A 20379-nucleotide genomic window follows, 5' to 3' on the forward strand; every position below is an offset into this window, starting at 1 on the left:
AATTAATACTTAGCTCGACCAGTTAGTGTTGATTCTTGAGTCATGGTAAACTTATAGTAAACTTTTTTAAATCTGATAGATTTCCAACTAACCGACCCATAAGTTGTATATTGTTTATTATCAAAAAAAGATTTAATATAAAACTTTTTCAATTCTTTTGGGAAAGTTTTTTTCTTCTCCAAACCCCTTAATTCTTTAGGAAGTGAATTCCAATCCTTTAATGCAGTTTTTATAATTGAACGTTCTAATTTTTGAGTGTGACATATAGAGTCAAAAAATATGTCACAGCGTCTAAAGTTTTGTCTGATGCACAAAGTGGGCAAGGTTGTGACATCTAAAGGATTAAACGCGGGTAAAAGACGGTTTCTCAGTTTCCACATATAAGTGGTTCTTTTCAATTTGTTTAAATATTCAACAGGGAGAATAGAATGCTTTATCTTGGGATCTTTTGTTGAGTCCATTCTATTTCTAGAGTAACAAGCACGAATGGCCCAATTTAGTTGCTTTTCAAGCGATATAAGCAAATTTTTGTCTATTGATTGAATTAACAGTAATGAATAGTGTAGATGGCTGATAACAAATGCGTTCAGAACCGTTTTCATTAGAAACGTTGGTATCCGATTACGGAGTGTATAAATTGTTTTAATTCCACCCGCCATTTTCTTTAAAAGATGCTTCACTTCGTCTTGGAAACTGAAATTTTTGTCAATATGTACCCCAAGATACTTGACGCTTTTGGACTCTGTAATAATTTCGTTTCCGATTTTTATTGATTCAGATTCGCTGAAATTTCTGTTGCGGCTGAATAGTTTGAATTCAGTTTTTGATGGATTCAATTGTAGTTTTAGACTTGTGAAATACTTGGTCAGGAAAATTACATTTTTTTTCTATAATTGTTTTGCACTCTCGTTGTATAGGAGCGGAAGCAAGGAGTAATGTATCATCTGCATACTATACCACCTCGCAGTTTTTATCAATTTGATCTCGCAGATCGTTAATATAAATATTAAACAATAGAGGACCAAGCACTGTCCCCTGAGGCACACCACGTTCTAGAGTAATCTCATCTGAATTTACGTTACTAATCAGAACTCTTTGTTTTCTCTCCGAGATTAAACTTTCTATTAGTTTTATGGTTTTAGAGTCAACACCTAATCTTCCTAGCTTTTTTAAAAGGATAACATGGTTTATTGATTCAAATACTTTTGAAAGGTCTAGAAAGGCAGCAGCTACAATTTTGTTTTGATCTGTTTTATGTCTTATAAATTCAGTAGTGTAAACGAGAGCGTCAGTTGTAGAATGTTTCTTCCTAAATCCGTATTGAGAGCGACTTAGTAGTTTGTTTTTTTGTAAGTACTCTATCAGTTGCTCTTTGATTAAGATTTCAATAACTTTTGAAATGCAGGGTGTTATTGATATAGGTCTGTAATTGTCTGGTTCCTCGGGGTCGTTCTTTTTAAAAATTGGTGTTACATCAGCACAGGTTTTTAGAATCTCAGGGAAGGTAGAGTTGTTTATGCATTCATTTATAATGAAATATAGATGTTTATTGACTACAGAAACTGCATCTTTTAAGGCCCAGGGGATAGCGCTGTGGGTCCCTGTGGTTTTTTAAGGCCCAGGGGGTAGCGCTGAGGGTCCCTGTGGTTTAAATTTAAGGCCCAGGGGGTAGCGCTGAGGGTTGCTGTGGTTTGCGCTGAGGGTCCCTGTGGTTTGCGCTGAGGGTCCCTGTGGTTTGCGCTGAGGGTCCCTGTGGTTTGCGCTGAGGGTCCCTGTGGTTTAACTGAGGGTCCATGTGGTTTGCGCTGAGGGTCCCTCTGGTTTAACGCTGAGGGTCCCTGTGGTTTGCTCTGAGGGTCCCTGTGGTTTGCGCTGAGGGTTCCTGTGGTTTGCGCTGAGGGTCCCTGAGGTTTGCGCTGAGGGTCCCTGTGGTTTGCGCTGAGGGTCCCCGTGGTTTGCGCTAAGGGTCCCTGTGGTTTAAGCTGAGGGTCCCTGTGGTTTAACGATGAGGGTCCCTGTGGTTTGCGCTGGGGGTCCCTGTGGTTTGCGCTGGGGGTCCCTGTGGTTTGCGCTGAGGGTCCCTGTGGTTTGCGCTGAGGGTTCCTGTGGTTTGCGCTGAGGGTCCCTGTTGTTTGCGCTGAGGGTCCCTGTGGTTTAAGCTGAGGGTCCCTGTGGTTTGCGATGAGGGTCCCTGTGGTTTGCGTTGAGGGTCCCTGTGGTTTCATCCAGGTCCCCGTGGACTATACATTCACTTTAGAGTTCCTCACTAAAAACTTGGGCCTGAGTGTTTCAAGCATAATTCTTAAACATTGCGTGTAGTAAACATCTCAGTAGCATAACGTATATTCAGAAAGCAAGAAAAATTTCTCGGAGCACTAAGTATTTATTAATAGACGCGAAGTGATAGCGGCTATTATTGGGGACATTGTGGTTTTTTAATTCGTCGTCCCCATCGATGATTCTTAAGACCTGAATTCTTGGAATTTACTTTTTCAATGACTTCAGTGACTTCTACTGCTTTGCAGTTAAAATTTGTGTGCGTGACTTCGTTTCTGCTCTTAGGTCAATTGCGTGGCTTACCTCACTCAAAAAATGACTTCTGAAATCACTTATGGAACTTTAAATTTTATGAACATTTGCTAGTTAAAAATCAATGGTGTGCATCTAAGTAGTGCCCAATTTATATACTCCAATTCTTGAGTACTAGAGTCTCGATTTTTTTATTTTGAATATCAATTTTGAAAACGCTCTTTTAGCGCTTTTTCCCTATAGACGGTATGTGTCATAAAATTGACGGTCTGAATCGAATCCCAAAAAGTCTAGTGGTCTATTAAAGGACTGGTGGTTGATCTGTCTATCTTATTTCTTTAGTTCTTTCAATTAATTGAAGGGCACAAGCGTCTAACGCGTCTATTTTCCGTCTATCTGCGGCCATGTTCGTTTTTTTGAGCTGAAAGCATATGGGAGATGGCAATCCAAATCGGATTTTACTTGGGCTCATCTCTTTTTAAGCACAAAAACCATCCATAAAAGGATGTTTATATGAGGTACATTTAGCCTGCTGACAAATTTTGTGAGCAAAATCCAGGAAAATAGTGTAGTCGGCCATGAAGTAAAAGACGAATCTGTGATTAAAACGACTATAGTTCATTTTATGAACTAAAGAGATATCCGAGCCGTCAGTAAAAAAAAGTTTTACAAAATGCCAAAAGTTTCCAATTATTAGCTATTTAGGAAATTTTATAAAGTTTACGTTTTTTTGCGAGACCGTATTGGAAAAATTTCGTTTTTTTTGTATCAGATGAAAAAAAAACTGAAATTAAACTCAAATGTTAGCAATAATATTTCTAAATTTGTGTTTTTTCTAACAAACCCTTCGCTAGTTATCTCACTCTTTTTTGCCAAACTCTAAAAACTCTAAAAACTCTGTATTCTTGAGGAGAAGAAGTAACCCTAATTTTTAAATAAACAACTTTGAAGAAAAATGTGCTCACATGCGGTATTTATTAGTCAAAATCAAAGGAAAAGAATATGAATTTAAGTTGTAGTATCTCTCGATCTTTTTACCCAGGCTGAGGTCCCAGACGGAAAGTCGATATGTCCAGACCGTCCCAGACGGAAAGTGCCTATGTCCAGACCGTCCCAGACGGAAAGTGCCTATGTCCAGACTTTCGTGCGTTCACCAGACTTTCGTGCGTTCATGTCCAGACTTTCGTGCGTTCACCAGACTTTTGTGCGTTCATGTCCAGACTTTCGTGCGTTCACCAGACTTTCGTGCGTTCATGTCCAGACTTTCGTGCGTTCATGTCCAGATTTTCGTGCGTTCGACAGACTTTCGTGCGTTTACCAGACTTTCGTGCGTTCACCAGACTTTCGTGCGTTTATGTCCAGACTTTCGTGCGTTCACCAGACTTTCGTGCGTTCATGTCCAGACTTTCGTGCGTTCACCAGACTTTCGTGCGTTCACCAGACTTTCGTGCGTTCATGTCCAGACTTTAATGCGTTCATCAGATTTTTGTGCGTTCATCAGACATTCGTGCGTTCACCAGACTTTCGTGCGTTCATGTCCAGACTTTCGTGTGCGTTCATCAAATTTTAGTTCGTTCATGTCATCAGTTGGATGCAATTGGAACTGAAAATGAGCACAATTGGACTAAAATTGACGATTTCGTGTCCAAAACAATGTTCGGTGATCGAAAAAGTTAAGCCTCATCGAGAGCGGATACTTTTTCAGAAGTAACTGAGAACTTGTCCAAAATGGTTTGCTCAGTCCATTTTTTTATTTCATCCCCATTTATGGCTAAATTGGAGCCTGCACACCAAAAATGAGCACAATTGGACTAAAATTGACGATTTGGTCACCAAAACAATGTTCGGTGATAGGAAAAGTTCAGATCCTTTTCGGAACTAGGTAAAAACTCGACCAAATTAGTTCGGTCAGTCCGAATTTTTAATTTTATCACCAACTGTGGCTAAAGTGGAGCATACCCACCAAAATTGAGCACAATTGGACTAAAATTAACGATTTGGTGTCCAAAACAATGTTCGGTGATCGAAAAAGTTAAGCCTCATCGAGCGCGGATACTTTTTCAGAAGTAATTGAGAACTTGTCCAAAATGGTTTGCTCAGTCCATTTTTTTTATTTCATCCCCAATTATGGCTAAATTGGAGCCTGCAAACCAATAATGAGCTCAATTGGACTAAAATTGACGATTTGGTCACCAAAACAATGTTCAATGATAGGAAAAGTTCAGATCATTTTCGGAACTAGGTAAAAACTCGACCAAATTAGTTCGGTCAGTCCGAATTTTTAAATTTATCACCAACTGTGGCTAAAGTGGAGCATACCCACCAAAATTGAGCACAATTGGACTAAAGTTAACGATTTGGTGTCCAAAACAATGTTCGGTGATCGAAAAAGTTAAGCCTCATCGAGCGCGGATACTTTTTCAGAAGTAATTGAGAACTTGTCCAAAATGGTTTGCTCAGTCCAATTTTTTTTATTTCATCCCCAATTATGGCTAAATTGGAGCCTGCAAACCAATAATGAGCTTAATTGGACTAAAATTGACGATTTGGTCACCAAAACAATGTTCGGTGATAGGAAAAGTTCAGATCCTTTTCGGAACTAGGTAGAAACTCGACCAAATTAGTTCGGTCAGTACGCATTTTTAATTTTATCATCAATTGTGGCTAAAGTGGAGCATACCCACCAAAAATGAGCACAATTGGACTAAAATTGACGATTTGGTGTCCAAAACAATGTTCGGTGATCGAAAAAGTTAAGCCTCATCGAGCGCGGATACTTTTTCAGAAGTAACTGAGAACTTGTCCAAAATGGTTTGCTCAGTCCATTTTTTTATTTCATCCCCAATTATGGCTAAATTGGAGCCTGCAAACCAATAATGAGCTTAATTGGACTAAAATTGACGATTTGGTCACCAAAACAATGTTCGGTGATAGGAAAAGTTCAGATCCTTTTCGGAACTAGGTAGAAACTCGACCAAATTAGTTCGGTCAGTACGCATTTTTAAGTTTATCACCAATTGTGGCTAAAGTGGAGCATACCCACCAAAAATGAGCACAATTGGACAAAAATTGACGATTTGGTGTCCAAAACAATGTTCGGTGATCGAAAAAGTTAAGCCTCATCGAGCGCGGATACTTTTTCAGAAGTAACTGAGAACTTGTCCAAAATGGTTTGCTCAGTCCATTTTTTTATTTCATCCCCAATTATGGCTAAATTGGAGCCTGCAAACCAATAATGAGCTCAATTGGACTAAAATTGACGATTTGGTCACCAAAACAATGTTCAATGATAGGAAAAGTTCAGATCATTTTCGGAACTAGGTAAAAACTCGACCAAATTAGTTCGGTCAGTCCGAATTTTTAAATTTATCACCAACTGTGGCTAAAGTGGAGCATACCCACCAAAATTGAGCACAATTGGACTAAAGTTAACGATTTGGTGTCCAAAACAATGTTCGGTGATCGAAAAAGTTAAGCCTCATCGAGCGCGGATACTTTTTCAGAAGTAATTGAGAACTTGTCCAAAATGGTTTGCTCAGTCCAATTTTTTTTATTTCATCCACAATTATGGCTAAATTGGAGCCTGCAAACCAATAATGAGCTTAATTGGACTAAAATTGACGATTTGGTCACCAAAACAATGTTCGGTGATAGGAAAAGTTCAGATCCTTTTCGGAACTAGGTAGAAACTCGACCAAATTAGTTCGGTCAGTACGCATTTTTAATTTTATCATCAATTGTGGCTAAAGTGGAGCATACCCACCAAAAATGAGCACAATTGGACTAAAATTGACGATTTGGTGTCCAAAACAATGTTCGGTGATCGAAAAAGTTAAGCCTCATCGAGCGCGGATACTTTTTCAGAAGTAACTGAGAACTTGTCCAAAATGGTTTGCTCAGTCCATTTTTTTATTTCATCCCCAATTATGGCTAAATTGGAGCCTGCAAACCAATAATGAGCTTAATTGGACTAAAATTGACGATTTGGTCACCAAAACAATGTTCGGTGATAGGAAAAGTTCAGATCCTTTTCGGAACTAGGTAGAAACTCGACCAAATTAGTTCGGTCAGTACGCATTTTTAAGTTTATCACCAATTGTGGCTAAAGTGGAGCATACCCACCAAAAATGAGCACAATTGGACTAAAATTGACGATTTGGTGTCCAAAACAATAATCGGTGATCGAAAAAGTTAAGCCTCATCGAGCGCGGATACTTTTTCAGAAGTAAAGGAGAACTGGTCCAAAATGGTTTGCTCAATTCATTTTTTTATTTCATCCCCAATAGTGGCTAAATTGGAGCCTGCAAACCAGTAATGAGCTCAATTGGACTAAAATTGACGATTTGGTCACCAAAACAATGTTCGGTGATAGGAAAAGTTCAGATCCTTTTCGGAACTAGGTAAAAACTTGATCAAATTAGTTCGGTCAGTCCCAATTTTTAATTTTATCATTAATTGTGGCTAAAGTGGAGCATATCCACCAAAAATGAGCACAATTGGACTAAAATTGACGATTTGGTGTCCAAAACAATGTTCGGTGATCGAAAAAGTAAAGCCTCATCGAGCGCGGATACTTTTTCAGAAGTAACTGAGAACTTGTCCAAAATGGTTTGCTCAGTCCATTTTTTTATTTCATCCCCATTTATGGCTAAATTGGAGCCTGCACACCAAAAATGAGCACAATTGGACTAAAATTGACGATTTGGTCACCAAAACAATGTTCGGTGATAGGAAAAGTTCAGATCCTTTTCGGAACTAGGTAAAAACTCGACCAAATTAGTTCGGTCAGTCCGAATTTTTAATTTTATCACCAACTGTGGCTAAAGTGGAGCATACCCACCAAAAATGAGCACAATTGGACTAAAATTAACGATTTGGTGTCCAAAACAATGTTCGGTGATCGAAAAAGTTAAGCCTCATCGAGCGCGGATACTTTTTCAGAAGTAATTGAGAACTTGTCCAAAATGGTTTGCTCAGTCCATTTTTTTTATTTCATCCCCAATTATGGCTAAATTGGAGCCTGCAAACCAATAATGAGCTCAATTGGACTAAAATTGACGATTTGGTCACCAAAACAATTTTCGGTGATAGAAAAAGTTCAGATACTTTTTTGGAACTAGGTAAAAATTTGTCCAAATTAGTTCGGTCAGTCCGAATTTTTAATTTTATCACCAACTGTGGCTAAAGTGGAGCATACCCACCAAAAATGAGCACAATTGGACTAAAATTGACGATTTCGTGTCCAAAACAATGTTCGGTGATCGAAAAAGTTAAGCCTCATCGAGCGCGGATACTTTTTCAGAAGTAACTGAGAACTTGTCCAAAATGGTTTGCTCAGTCCATTTTTTATTTCATCCCCATTTATGGCTAAATTGGAGCCTGCACACCAAAAATGAGCACAATTGGACTAAAATTGACGATTTGGTCACCAAAACAATGTTCGGTGATAGGAAAAGTTCAGATCCTTTTCGGAACTAGGTAAAAACTTGACCAAATTATTTCGGTCAGTCCCAATTTTTAATTTTATCATCAATTGTGGCTAAAGTGGAGCATACCCACCAAAAATGAGCACAATTGGACTAAAATTGACGATTTGGTGTCCAAAACAATGTTCGGTGATCGAAAAAGTTAAGCCTCATCGAGCGCGGATACTTTTTCAGAAGTAACTGAGAACTTGTCCAAAATGGTTTGCTCAGTCCATTTTTTTATTTCATCCCCATTTATGGCTAAATTGGAGCCTGCACACCAAAAATGAGCACAATTGGACTAAAATTGACGATTTGGTCACCAAAACAATTTTCGGTGATAGGAAAAGTTCAGATCCTTTTCGGAACTAGGTAAAAACTTGACCAAATTAGTTCGGTCAGTCCCAATTTTTAATTTTATCATCAATTATGGCTAAAGTGGAGCATACCCACCAAAAATGAGCACAATTGGACTAAAATGGACGATTTCGTGTCCAAAACAATGTTCGGTGATCAAAAAAGTTAAGCCTCATCGAGTGCGGTCAGTTTTTGTGTCCGGGTCAATGTTTTGTTCAAATAAAAGCAAATATGATACGAAGAGTTCCAATTGTGTGTTTAAGGCGAATCAAAATGAAAAATTAGCCTGCTTGCTTTGAAAAAGATTCTTCGGTGAAAAAATTTGCTTTCGGTCTCAAAATGTTATAATTTTTTCGCTGTACTAACAGAAAAACATTAAGTTTATTGTTTTTAGGGGACTCCGCGCTTAAAATACGTTATGGTTTTCAATGAATCAGGCGTGAAAGAAAGGTTGCGCGAAAAGAAAAGGGTCCTTAATGTATGTTTTACGCATGAAAATTGGAGGAAGTTTTTGAAACAAATCAATTGCTTTTAGGTGAATTTTCAAGTTTATCAACGTATTTTACCATTACAGAATATTTATCCGGCATATGTATGCTTGTTATACTGCTTAGAAATTCGTCTTTCAAGATATGCATACAAAGACTATCGTTTTCGAACGTAAGTATTAAAAAAATTGCAAGGAATTGGAAGAAAAGTGAAAAAAACGCCTTTTTTCACAATCAGTCCTGCTTTAAAGTGGTGTTTGTACTTCGAGACTATGATTTCAAGTATGCAACGTTTAGCTTAATATCGCAGCTTTGTAGCTAAACCAATTTTAACCTAAAACTACGTAAAAATTGTCGAGAAATTGGTCAAAGAGTACGACGTACTTGAGGTGGAAATTTCGAAAAAATTCGAATTTTCAAAGTTGTTTTTGCCAATAACTTCGAGCATAGATAGAGTTAGAAAGCGTTCTATAGCTTAAAATAAAGCTTGGCTAATGTGCGTTACGGTCATGTATATTGTTACAATGTTATCTGTGAACAAAGGTGTTGTTTTTTTGCTTTCACTGAAGAATGTCGAAAATGAGCTGTTTTTGACCAAGGGGTCAGAATCATCAAAATTTAAAAACTGTTTTTCCGAACTTTTTTATGTTCCAGATGATAGCCCTTCTCTTCCTGATTCCAAAACACCTTCATTTTTAAAAATCGGTTCAGTCATCTTCGAGATATTAAGCTTTGAAAACAGGTTGGGGGGTGGGATTCATCCCCATTATTCCAATCTGTATTCTCTTTTTTTTAAAACGAGCTATATTTTTAAACTAACTAACAAAACCAACTAGCTATATATATTCGGCAGCTCGAGGGCTTCCGAAATATGTAATTTGAATGCAAGTTGTATTTCGCCTCTCTACAGGCAAGTTATATGTGTTGGCAATGTGAAATATTCGAATTGACTGCCCCATTGTCAACTGACCAGCGGTATACATTCTGAGCATGTCATCTGACAGCAGGAGGAGTGCTATGAAGCGCTGTCCGGGTAGACCACTATAACTAACCTGCAATGAGGTGCTAGCGAAATGAAATGTATGCGAATTCCGTTTAAGTAGTAAGTTACTGTTTCGAATGAAATGAAATGGAACGGACAGGACCCCCCCCCACCGAATGGCAGAATGGTAGCTGCTGCAGACCAGCGTACCTGCTGCAGAACAGCGTAGCTGGTGCAGACCAGCGCTTTGAGTGCAGAGGACAGTGCAGACAGCTGCAGCAGAGCGTTATAAGTGTTATAGGGTTGTTATAGTCCATTTTTAACGGGTTTCGAGCACTTTTAGATCTACTGAGATGCATTCGCGCTATTTCGAGGATGATATTCCCGGAAGTGGAGTTAATGCTAATGAGTTTTTGAGCCCTGGAGGTAACAAGAAGGCTATTAGGATAAAGTGTTTGGAGAATTTGAAAGTAAAGAAGGAAGATTTTTTGATGAAATCAAGACGTTGCGTCAATTTCGAACATGCAACTTCATTAAAGTTCAGAAATTTTAAAGCCAAATGCGAACCCAAAAAAGTGTTGAGCACTGTATTGAAGCTGTTCAAAAGCGCAAAGTCCGTCAAATTGGGGAAATTGAGGCCCAACCAGAAAAAAGGAATAACAACCGAATGGGAATACAATGGATGGGTCAATTTTTTTGGCATCGGGGATTGCAACCGTGCTAAAAGACGTATTCAAAAGAAGCCCCATAAGTACGGTCAAATGAAAATTGAAAAAGTTGGTTCAATCAGGATCCTGGGTTTTGATGCCAAGAAGAAATACGTTCAAATACCACGTTTCAGAGTACCCGCCAAGGAGAAAGTTCCGAGACAGTACTTCATTTGGGGCAAGAGATTAAGCCCAAAAAATTACAGTAAATTTGCAGTCGACGAATTTTCCAGCTTGCTTAGTAATGTTGTGCTTGTATATTAGTTCTTGTTGCTTTTGCTTGGTGTAGATTTAGGTTTTAAAGTTCACTTTACCCTTCAAATTTGTATATATTCACCTTTTATGACTACTTAGAGATGATGAATTGAAAAATGATGATTTCAAAAGTGTTTTATTACCATTTATCGATCTAATTATTCATATAGTATTTACCATGTGGTCTATTGTCGAGGATTCTGCAGGGGAAACCCTAGATTACCAACAGAATTGTTGACAATAGGCTATTTTCTCTATTCTTCAAAAGTCGCGATTTTTTTTGTTTGCTATTTTTGATAGGGTCATAGAGTTGTTCAAATTGAACCAAACCGGATATGGAGTATCCCATGTGTACCTGGAGTCTAAAACAAAAAGAATTTTTGGTAAGCTTGCCTAGGAAAAAAGTTAGTTTTTCATACGGAAATTTGCGATTATTTCGAATAAATAATTTCAAAAATAGGTCTTTTTCATCGGGCCAAGGAGTTGTTGAAATCAAACGAAACTCGGTATGGAGTATCCCCTGTCTACCTAGAGTTTAAAACAGAAGGAATTTTTGGTATAGCTTGCCTAGGAAAAAAGTTAGTCTTTCGTACGGAAATTTGCTATTATTTCAAATACATAATTTTAAAAATAGGTCTTTTTGGTTAGGTCAAGGAGTTGTGCAAATCAAACCAAACTTGGTATCGAGTATCCCATGGATAGCTAGATTGTAAAACAAAAAGAATTTTTGGTATAGCTTGCCTAGGAAAAAAGTTAGTATTTCATACGGAAATTTGCGAATTTCGCAAATAACGAATTTTAAAAATTGGTCTTTTTCATCGGGTCAAGGAGTTGTTCAAAGTCAACCAAACTTGTTATCGAGTATCCCATGGGTAACTAGATTATAAAACAAAAAGAATTTTTGGCATAGCTTGCCTAGGAAAAAAGTTAGTTTTTCATACGGAAATTTGCGAATTTCGCAAATAACGAATTTTAAAAATAGGTCTTTTTCATTGGGTCAAGGAGTTGTTGAAATCAAACGAAACTCGGTATGGAGTATCACCTGTCTATCTAGAGTCTAAAACAGAAGGAATTTTTGGTATAACTTGCCTAGGAAAAAAGTTAGGTTTTCATACGGAAATGTGCAATTATTTCGAATAACTTGAAATTATTGAATTTTAAAAATAGGCCTTTTTCATCGGGTCAAGGAGTTGTCCAAATCGAACCAAACTTGGTATCAAGTATCCCATGGATAACTAGATTGTAAAACAAAAAGAATTTTTGGTATTGCTTGCCTAGGAAAAAAGTTAGTATTTCATACGGAAATTTGCGAATTTCGCAAATAACGAATTTTAAAAATTGGTCTTTTTCATCGGGTCAAGGAGTTGTTCAAAGTGAACCAAACTTGTTATCGAGTATCCCATGGGTAACTAGATTATAAAACAAAAAGAATTTTTGGCATAGCTTGCCTAGGAAAAAAGTTAGTTTTTCATACGGAAATTTGCGAATTTCGCAAATAACGAATTTTAAAAATAGGTCTTTTTCATTGGGTCAAGGAGTTGTTGAAATCAAACGAAACTCGGTATGGAGTATCACCTGTCTATCTAGAGTCTAAAACAGAAGGAATTTTTGGTATAGCTTGCCTAGGAAAAAAGTTAGGTTTTCATACGGAAATGTGCAATTATTTCGAATAACTTGAAATTATTGAATTTTAAAAATAGGCCTTTTTCATCGGGTCAAGGAGTTGTCCAAATCGAACCAAACTTGGTATCAAGTATCCCATGGATAACTAGATTGTAAAACAAAAAGAATTTTTGGTATTGCTTGCCTAGGAAAAAAGTTAGTATTTCATACGGAAATTTGCGTATTTCTCGAATAACGAATTTCAAAAATAGGTCTTTTTCATCGGGTCATGGAGTTGTTCAAACCAATTGAAACTCATAGTCAGAGTTCCCCAGTGTATACGGAGTCTAATGAGCCAAGAATTTTGGGTATATCTTTTCTAGAAAAAAAGTTAGGATTGCATTCGGAAATTTGCGGTTATTTCGAATAATTATTTTTAAAAATAGGTCTTTTTCATCGGGTCAAGGAGTTGTCCAAATCAAACCAAACTTGGTATCGAGCATCCCATGGGTAACTAGAGTCTAAAACAAAAAGAATTTTTGGTATAGCTTGCCTAGGAAAAAAGTTAGTATTGCATACGGAAATTTCGACTTATTCGCTTATTCTATTTTTAAAAATATAGAAATTTCATCGGGTCAAGGAGTTGTCCAAATCAAACCAAACTTGGTATCGAGTATCCCATGGGTAACTAGAGTCTAAAACAAAAAGAATTTTTGGTATAGCTTGCCTAGGAAAAAAGTTAGTATTTCATACAGAAATTTCGATTTTTTCGCTTATTCTATTTTTAAAAACATAGAAATTTCATCGGGTCAAGGAGTTGTCCAAATCAAACCAAACTTGGTATCGAGTATCCCATGGGTAACTAAAGTCTAAAACAAAAAGAATTTTTGGTATAGCTTGCCTAGGAAAAAAGTTAGTATTGCATACGGAAATTTCGACTTATTCGCTTATTCTATTTTTAAAAATATAGAAATTTCATCGGGTCAAGGAGTTGTCCAAATCAAACCAAACTTGGTATCGAGTATCCCATGGGTAACTAGAGTCTAAAACAGAAAGAATTTTTGGTATAGCTTGCCTAGGAAAAAAGTTAGTATTTCATACGGAAATTTGGACTTTTTCGCGTATTCTATTTTTAAAAATATAGAAATTTCATCGGGTCAAGGAGTTGTCCAAATCGAACCAAACTTGGTATCGAGCATCCCATGGGTAACTAGAGTCTAAAACAAAAAGAATTTTTGGTATAGCTTGCCTAGGAAAAAAGTTAGTATTTCATACGGAAATTTGGACTTTTTCGCGTATTCTATTTTTAAAAATATAGAAATTTCATCGGGTCAAGGAGTTGTCCAAATCAAACCAAACTTGGTATCGAGTATCCCATGGGTAACTAGAGTCTAAAACAGAAAGAATTTTTGGTATAGCTTGCCTAGGAAAAAAGTTAGTATTTCATACGGAAATTTGGACTTTTTCGCGTATTCTATTTTTAAAAATATAGAAATTTCATCGGGTCAAGGAGTTGTCCAAATCAAACCAAACTTGGTATCGAGTATCCCATGGGTAACTAGAGTCTAAAACAGAAAGAATTTTTGGTATAGCTTGCCTAGGAAAAAAGTTAGTATTTCATACGGAAATTTGGACTTTTTCGCGTATTCTATTTTTAAAAATATAGAAATTTCATCGGGTCAAGGAGTTGTCCAAATCAAACCAAACTTGGTATCGAGTATCCCATGGGTAACTAGAGTCTAAAACAGAAAGAATTTTTGGTATAGCTTGCCTAGGAAAAAAGTTAGTGTTTCATACGGAAATTTGCTATTATTTCGAGTAACTTGAAATTATTGAATTTTAAAAATAGGTCTTTTTCATCGGGTCAAGGAGTTGTCCAAATCGAATCAAACTCGGTATCGAGTATGCCATGGGTAACTAGAGTCTAAAACAAAAAGAATTTTTGGTATAGCTTGCCTAGGAAAAAAGTTAGTATTTCATACGGAAATTTCGACATATTCGCTTATTCCATTTTTGAAAATATAGAAATTTTATCGGATCAAGGAGTTGTCCAAATCGAACCAAACGCGGTATCGAATATCCCATGGGTAACTAGATTGTAAAACAAAAAGAATTGTTGGTATACCTTGTCTAGAAAAAAAGTTCGTATTTCAATCGGAAATATCGACGTATTCGCTTATTATACGCTTATTCTTTTTTCAAAATTATAGAAATTTTATTGGATCAAGGAGTTGTTCAAATCAAACCAAACTCGGTATGGAGTATCCCATGTGTACCTAGAGTGTAAAACGGAAAGAATTTTTGGTATAGCTGGCCTAGGAAAAAAGTTAGTATTTCATACGGAAATTTGCGATTATTTCGAATATTTAATTTTTAAATATAGTATTTTTCATCGAGTCAAGGAGTTATTCAAATCAAACCAAGCTCGATATGCAGTATCCCTTGTATAGTTAGAGTTAAGGGTAAAAGAAGTTTTTGCTATAGCTTGCGTACGAAAAAATTGGGTTTAGTATGAGGTTCAGCGGAGCTTGGTTTTTTAGTTCTCTTGATGCTGCAAACAAGAATTGTGATAGAAGAATCTGGCAGAGTGTCCTGTAAGAGGCCTCGTTTGAACGTTGATGAAAATTCAGTGCGCCAGTCACAGGAAGACCAAATTTGGCTGAAAATAAGACAACTTCAAGTAGAAATTGAGCTATTGAAAAAGAGAGTAAGGGAGCTTGAAAACGCGAAAGTTGAATTCGTTGATCTGACAGCTGACGATAGCTTTCCATCGACTGTCTCCGTACTTTCAGATGATTTAGTTGAAATCCCTAACGGTATTTGAGATCATTGTTGGATCTAAAACGCCATGCAATTTTGTTCTGATTAGAGATAAACTCTTCGTTAGTGAGTTTGAAGTTTTGTAGTCGAGATGATTTTCTAAATTACTTTATTTTAATTCAACTAGTGTTTGTTTAACCTCAACGGCGTTTAAAGGCACTAAAATTTTTGCTGTAACAATGTGTCATCAGTTTCACAACGTTGTTTCTGAATTTCAGGTCTTGAAAATGGACAATAAATACTATTGGCTGATTATGAGCGCCGAAAAAGATGATGCCCAAATCATTGATACGGATTCTGAAATGTGGGGTTACTTGAGTCAGTCTGACAAATTCAAAAAAACCGAGGGCAAAGAAGCGCGTTTATTCAAAGGCAATGATTGGCGTACCTATAAGATTTTGAAGCATGGCACCGATGATTATACTGCAGACCTTCGTGAATTGAGAAAACAGCTTAAACTTGACGACCCAGTTTCTCTAAGTGATTCTACCCAAGCAGCTAACGAAGAAAGTGATGATTTGGTTGCCCCTCAGTCCTCAAAAGTCAAGAAGTTAACAATGGTTTCGGTATGTTTCATTTCAAAAGCATATAATAAAAAAAAACATTACATTCAATATTTTGTCTTTCTGCATTTTAGTGCTGTGCGAAACATAGAGGTTTTACTGAAGTTCTCTTAGAAAATGAAAAGCGAATGCATAATCTTGTCACCCTCCTCGAAAGCACCACAAGTCAGTCAATTGACGACATAAACAACATCAAGCGCAACCTGAATGGGATTGTTAGTTTTCAACAGTTATTTCGAAGTTTGTTTTTATTATTATGAACGTTATACCGGTTTGTTTTGTAGGTTACGGGTGCTCTCGCTGGCGTCGACGGGTTTCAAGATTTAGAAAACGTTACAGCTGAGGTTGATGAGGAGAGTACCTTGGAGGTAGAGGATTTGGAAGAGGCCGCCTTGCTGCGTTTAGTTGAGAAAAAGCCTGCAGTTCAGTTTGGCATAAACGGTAAAAACCTTGATCATATATACAGTGGTCACAAACCTGCAGAGTACGGCCTGGCATTGAGGAAGTGGATATATGGAGTTGATGGCCTAGCTTACCAGATGATCTTGCCCTCAAAAAGTTTGTCGAGTGGGAGAGCTTGTGCTTCAAAACAGTCAATGCTTACATTTTTTCGTAAGTTTCTTGCCGGATATCTTTGGTGCTTTTTGTCATTTCTTTTCTAATGGATCCTTTGTAAAAGTGATCATTTGTACTTGTTTATTATTAGGTGCTGTTGAGAGAAAGTTTCCAAGTGCTTCCTTCCCTAATGCGAGAAGAGATGCGAAGAAGGCAGCAAACAAAGCGGGTTTGAATGCAAAACAGAGACTTGAATCCACGGGCAAATACAGCGAAGATGCTAAAGGGAAAAAGAAGCAGTCTTATTTGACTTTGATGGATGCTAAAAGAAAGAAGGATGCAAATTGAATTTCTAGTGCTCAGTTTATGTAATGTTTCAAGCATTTTCTTTTCTTAGATGTTATGTAGCTAGATGTCTTTAGCGCTGTTATGATTAATTTTAACGAGAGCTCTATTTGTCTAGATTATTTGAATGAATTTTGTTCAGATGCGCAGATGTGAAATCAAGTTTTGACTCGCCTTTAATTGTCTATTTAATTTTTGAAAAATTTAAAAGTTTGGTCTTTTCTGATAGTTTTCAATTGGAGATTACAAATAAATCGAGATGATACTCCATTGATTCAAATAGCAAAAAACTACGTTCAAAGAAAGTAAAAGTCCTCTGATGCTTATTGTTCGTTTGATTTTCAGATCTTAACCATGGCTCCAAGCAAAAAGACGTCCCGTTCCAAACGAGAAGTTAAAGCGCCGAGTTTTGAAACCAGCCCAGAAGTCCAAGTTCAGCGAAGCATTCGATATCAACATCGAAATACACTGTTTTGTTTTTTCTACAGTAAAGCATGCGTTTCGACAACGCTGAATAGTATTGCATGGCCACGTGGATACACCGATGAACAGAAGCTTGCAATGAAACCGGGCCAGTACGAGTTCATACGACATAATCAAGATACACCTAGGATGCTATACTTAGGCTACGGTGTCGCTGATGAAGTTAGGCTACACAAGAAGTTGACAGAAGAGAGAGTTAAAAGAGGACTGCCTCCAACCTACTTGAATTGCGTCATACCAGACAAATCTTCAAAAACGAAGGCAGTAACCAGTGTTACGCAAGCTACCGAAATCTTAGTTCCGGAATCGCCTAACGTCTTTTCTTCGCCAGAGGTTCAAATTCAAGAAGGAAATGCGGTTGCGAGCAATCAGGAGGCAAGAGCAGTCAGCAGAGAGAAGGTGACAACTCAAGGGCTGCTATTCCAAGAAAAAGCAGTAATGAATGATGAGCCCAATGAGCAGGTGAATTTTTTGCTGATAGTAGAGTTTGAATTTTTTCATGTCGTCTAAAGTTTGAAGGTCTTTTTGCAGGCTAGATCCCCAGCTGTATGTAAGGAGTTCATGGAATTCATGAAAAGGCACGAAGAACGAATGAGACGAGCGGAAAGAGTTGCGAATGAAATTAAAGGCGGACATGACAAGAAAAAGCGAAAACTGCTTGGAGAGCTAGATCAAACGGTAATTTTGTCTGTCTTTTTAATAAAGACTTCAGCACTTTTTTTGATTTAGGCACAAGACGTTAAAAAAACTTCAACATTTTTTTAAAATTTAGGCAAAGGACGTTCAGGAAATCTGTCTACTCCAAAAACACGGCTTCCAGAGCATTGACGAACATCCAGAGTTGATGGTGGCGTATCCTGTACACCGAGTTGACTTTGAGGGCGAAGACTTGATGAAGGCTCACAAAGCCAATGCGCATCCTTCTCAACTGGGTAGATTTTTACGACGTGTTCTGTTCGGAGAAGATGGTTTAGTGGAGGAAATGATTGACAGTACCCGGTCTTCAAAGCGTTCCGAAGCACCGAGGGACAAAGTCGTGCTTTTTCAAGGTTAACTTGCTTTCGCGTGTTTTCTTTTATAACATAGTTTTTTAACAATTTTTCATCTCAGTAATTTGGAAAAAGTTATAGTTGTCCAAGTCCTGCTTCTTTGCTCTGAGAAAATAAAAGAAATCTGGTTCTTGTTTAGATGTCGTCATGCAGAAATACCCCCTCACGCCACAACTGGCATATCGCAAAGCTAAGGAAGCTGCCAATCAGGCTGGTCGAGAAAGACTCAGTTATTCTAAAAGGACAGAGATAGATGATGAAGTGGAAATTGCTGCAGTTTCAACCCCTACTGCTCAGTAATTTCGGAGATTGAGTTTCAGTAGATCAGTCAATTCTGAAGCATTCATTTGTGACTGTAGTTTTGATCTCAGGAAAATTACTTTTAGTTTCTATTATTTTATTGAAAGTCTCCATTTGAGTTATCAAATTGTCGCCTAATTTTATTTACTTGAGATAGCGGTTGCTTTCATGAGAGGTTTTAATTTTCATTTGATTCGGAACAGTTTTCGATTTTCTAGCATTCATCGTTTTAGCATTCATCGGAGATTGAGATGTAGTAGATTAGTCAATTCTGAAGCGTTACGTTTGTGACTATAGTTTTTGATCTCAGTATAATTACTTTCTATTATTTTATTCAAAGTTTGCATATGAGTTATCAAATTGTCTTCTAATTTTACTTAATTGAGATAGCGGTTGCTTTCATGAGAGGTTTTAATTCATTTGATTCTGAACAATTTTCGGTTTTTAGCATTCATCGTCGTGCAGTGATGGCCTTTAGTTTTCGTTTGTTTTCGTGGCTCGAAAATTGAAAATCATCAAGTCTTTCTATAGTTTCAGTAGTTTTTAAAATCAAATTAGTAGATCTCTCTAATCATGAAAACAAAAACTTTTCCAATTTTCAGATTATGGACCAATGTGAAAAGCTCGCACAAGTTGAAGGATTTTTGGCCGAGCAGTTTGTGAAGAGATCGGATTATCCTATTCATGCGTTGACAAATTTATTATCAGCAGACAGCTACAAGAAACTTTTGATCTCTGACAAAAGTTTCAAGAAACTGCATCTTGATATGGAAGAAATTTATAAGTCTTCTTTTGCTTTTGGACTGCGAATTGAACCTGACAATTACGGAGGATATGGCCTGTTCAACCGTAGTGGAAAAGTCATAAAGTGCGGAGAAATAAACGTTGCCGTCGGCCTGTTAGCTAAGAAGCCAAAAAATCGTGAAATTGATGACTGGTCTTTGATGGAGGGGGATAAACTGTTAGTTGGAGTGGCGAGATGGGCGAACCATTCATGTGTTGCAAATTGCGACTATTATATGAGTAATGGTTTTCGAGGACGAGTTTGCGTTCGGCTAAGGGCTCTTCGTGAAATTATGGACGGCGAGCAGTTGGTTACTTTCTATAACAGTGATTTTTTTGGAGAAAATAATGCTTTGTGTCTCTGTGAACATGAAGCAAAACATGGAAAAGAAGAAGGACAGGGCCTTGAGAAGCAAGATGACTTTTGCGCTACGACAGCCAAAAGAAAACGAGTTGCAAAACCCAGGATCAAAATTATTGAAAATGATGAACGTAGCTCGTTACTGGCCAATCTCATCAAGTTTTACGATGAAGACTCGAATGTCAGCTTAGAATCAGAAACTAGCTCGCTGCCTCTCACAAATTCAACTGATTCAGATTGGGATTTATCTGACGAAAATTTTGATACTATCAGCAATTTATCTGAATTATCAGTTGCTAGCAGTACAAATTTTGCCGATTTCTTTGGTGAAGACGAAGATTATGAATTTGGATTAGATTTCATCGCCAATTTCCCAATTTCTGAGGACGTTCACGGGACACCAGAAGCTTACGATGAAACAAACGAGTTAGTTAGCATGACAGGTGTCACAAAGACAAATTTAATGGCTTCACTTTTGGCTATTGTCTCGCTGCATAACGCCCCTGATGCACTTTTGAACGATCTGCTGAAGCGAGATCAGCTTATTTTTGGGGGTCAAACAGTTTCGCCTTGGGCTTTCAAGAAACAGTTTGAAGATTTTTGCTCGAAGTATCAGTCCAGCAAACAGAGTTCTGAGAAGGGCGAGCTAATCTTGTTGAATTTTCGTCCACTATTAATTGACATTCTTAACGATTCACTTCCTGACATATTAAATTATGCTGTAAACAAACCTGA

This window comes from Convolutriloba macropyga, chromosome 8 (genome assembly GCF_964194025.1).
Source record: "Convolutriloba macropyga chromosome 8, txConMacr16.3, whole genome shotgun sequence".
NCBI lineage: Eukaryota > Metazoa > Xenacoelomorpha > Acoela > Convolutidae > Convolutriloba > Convolutriloba macropyga.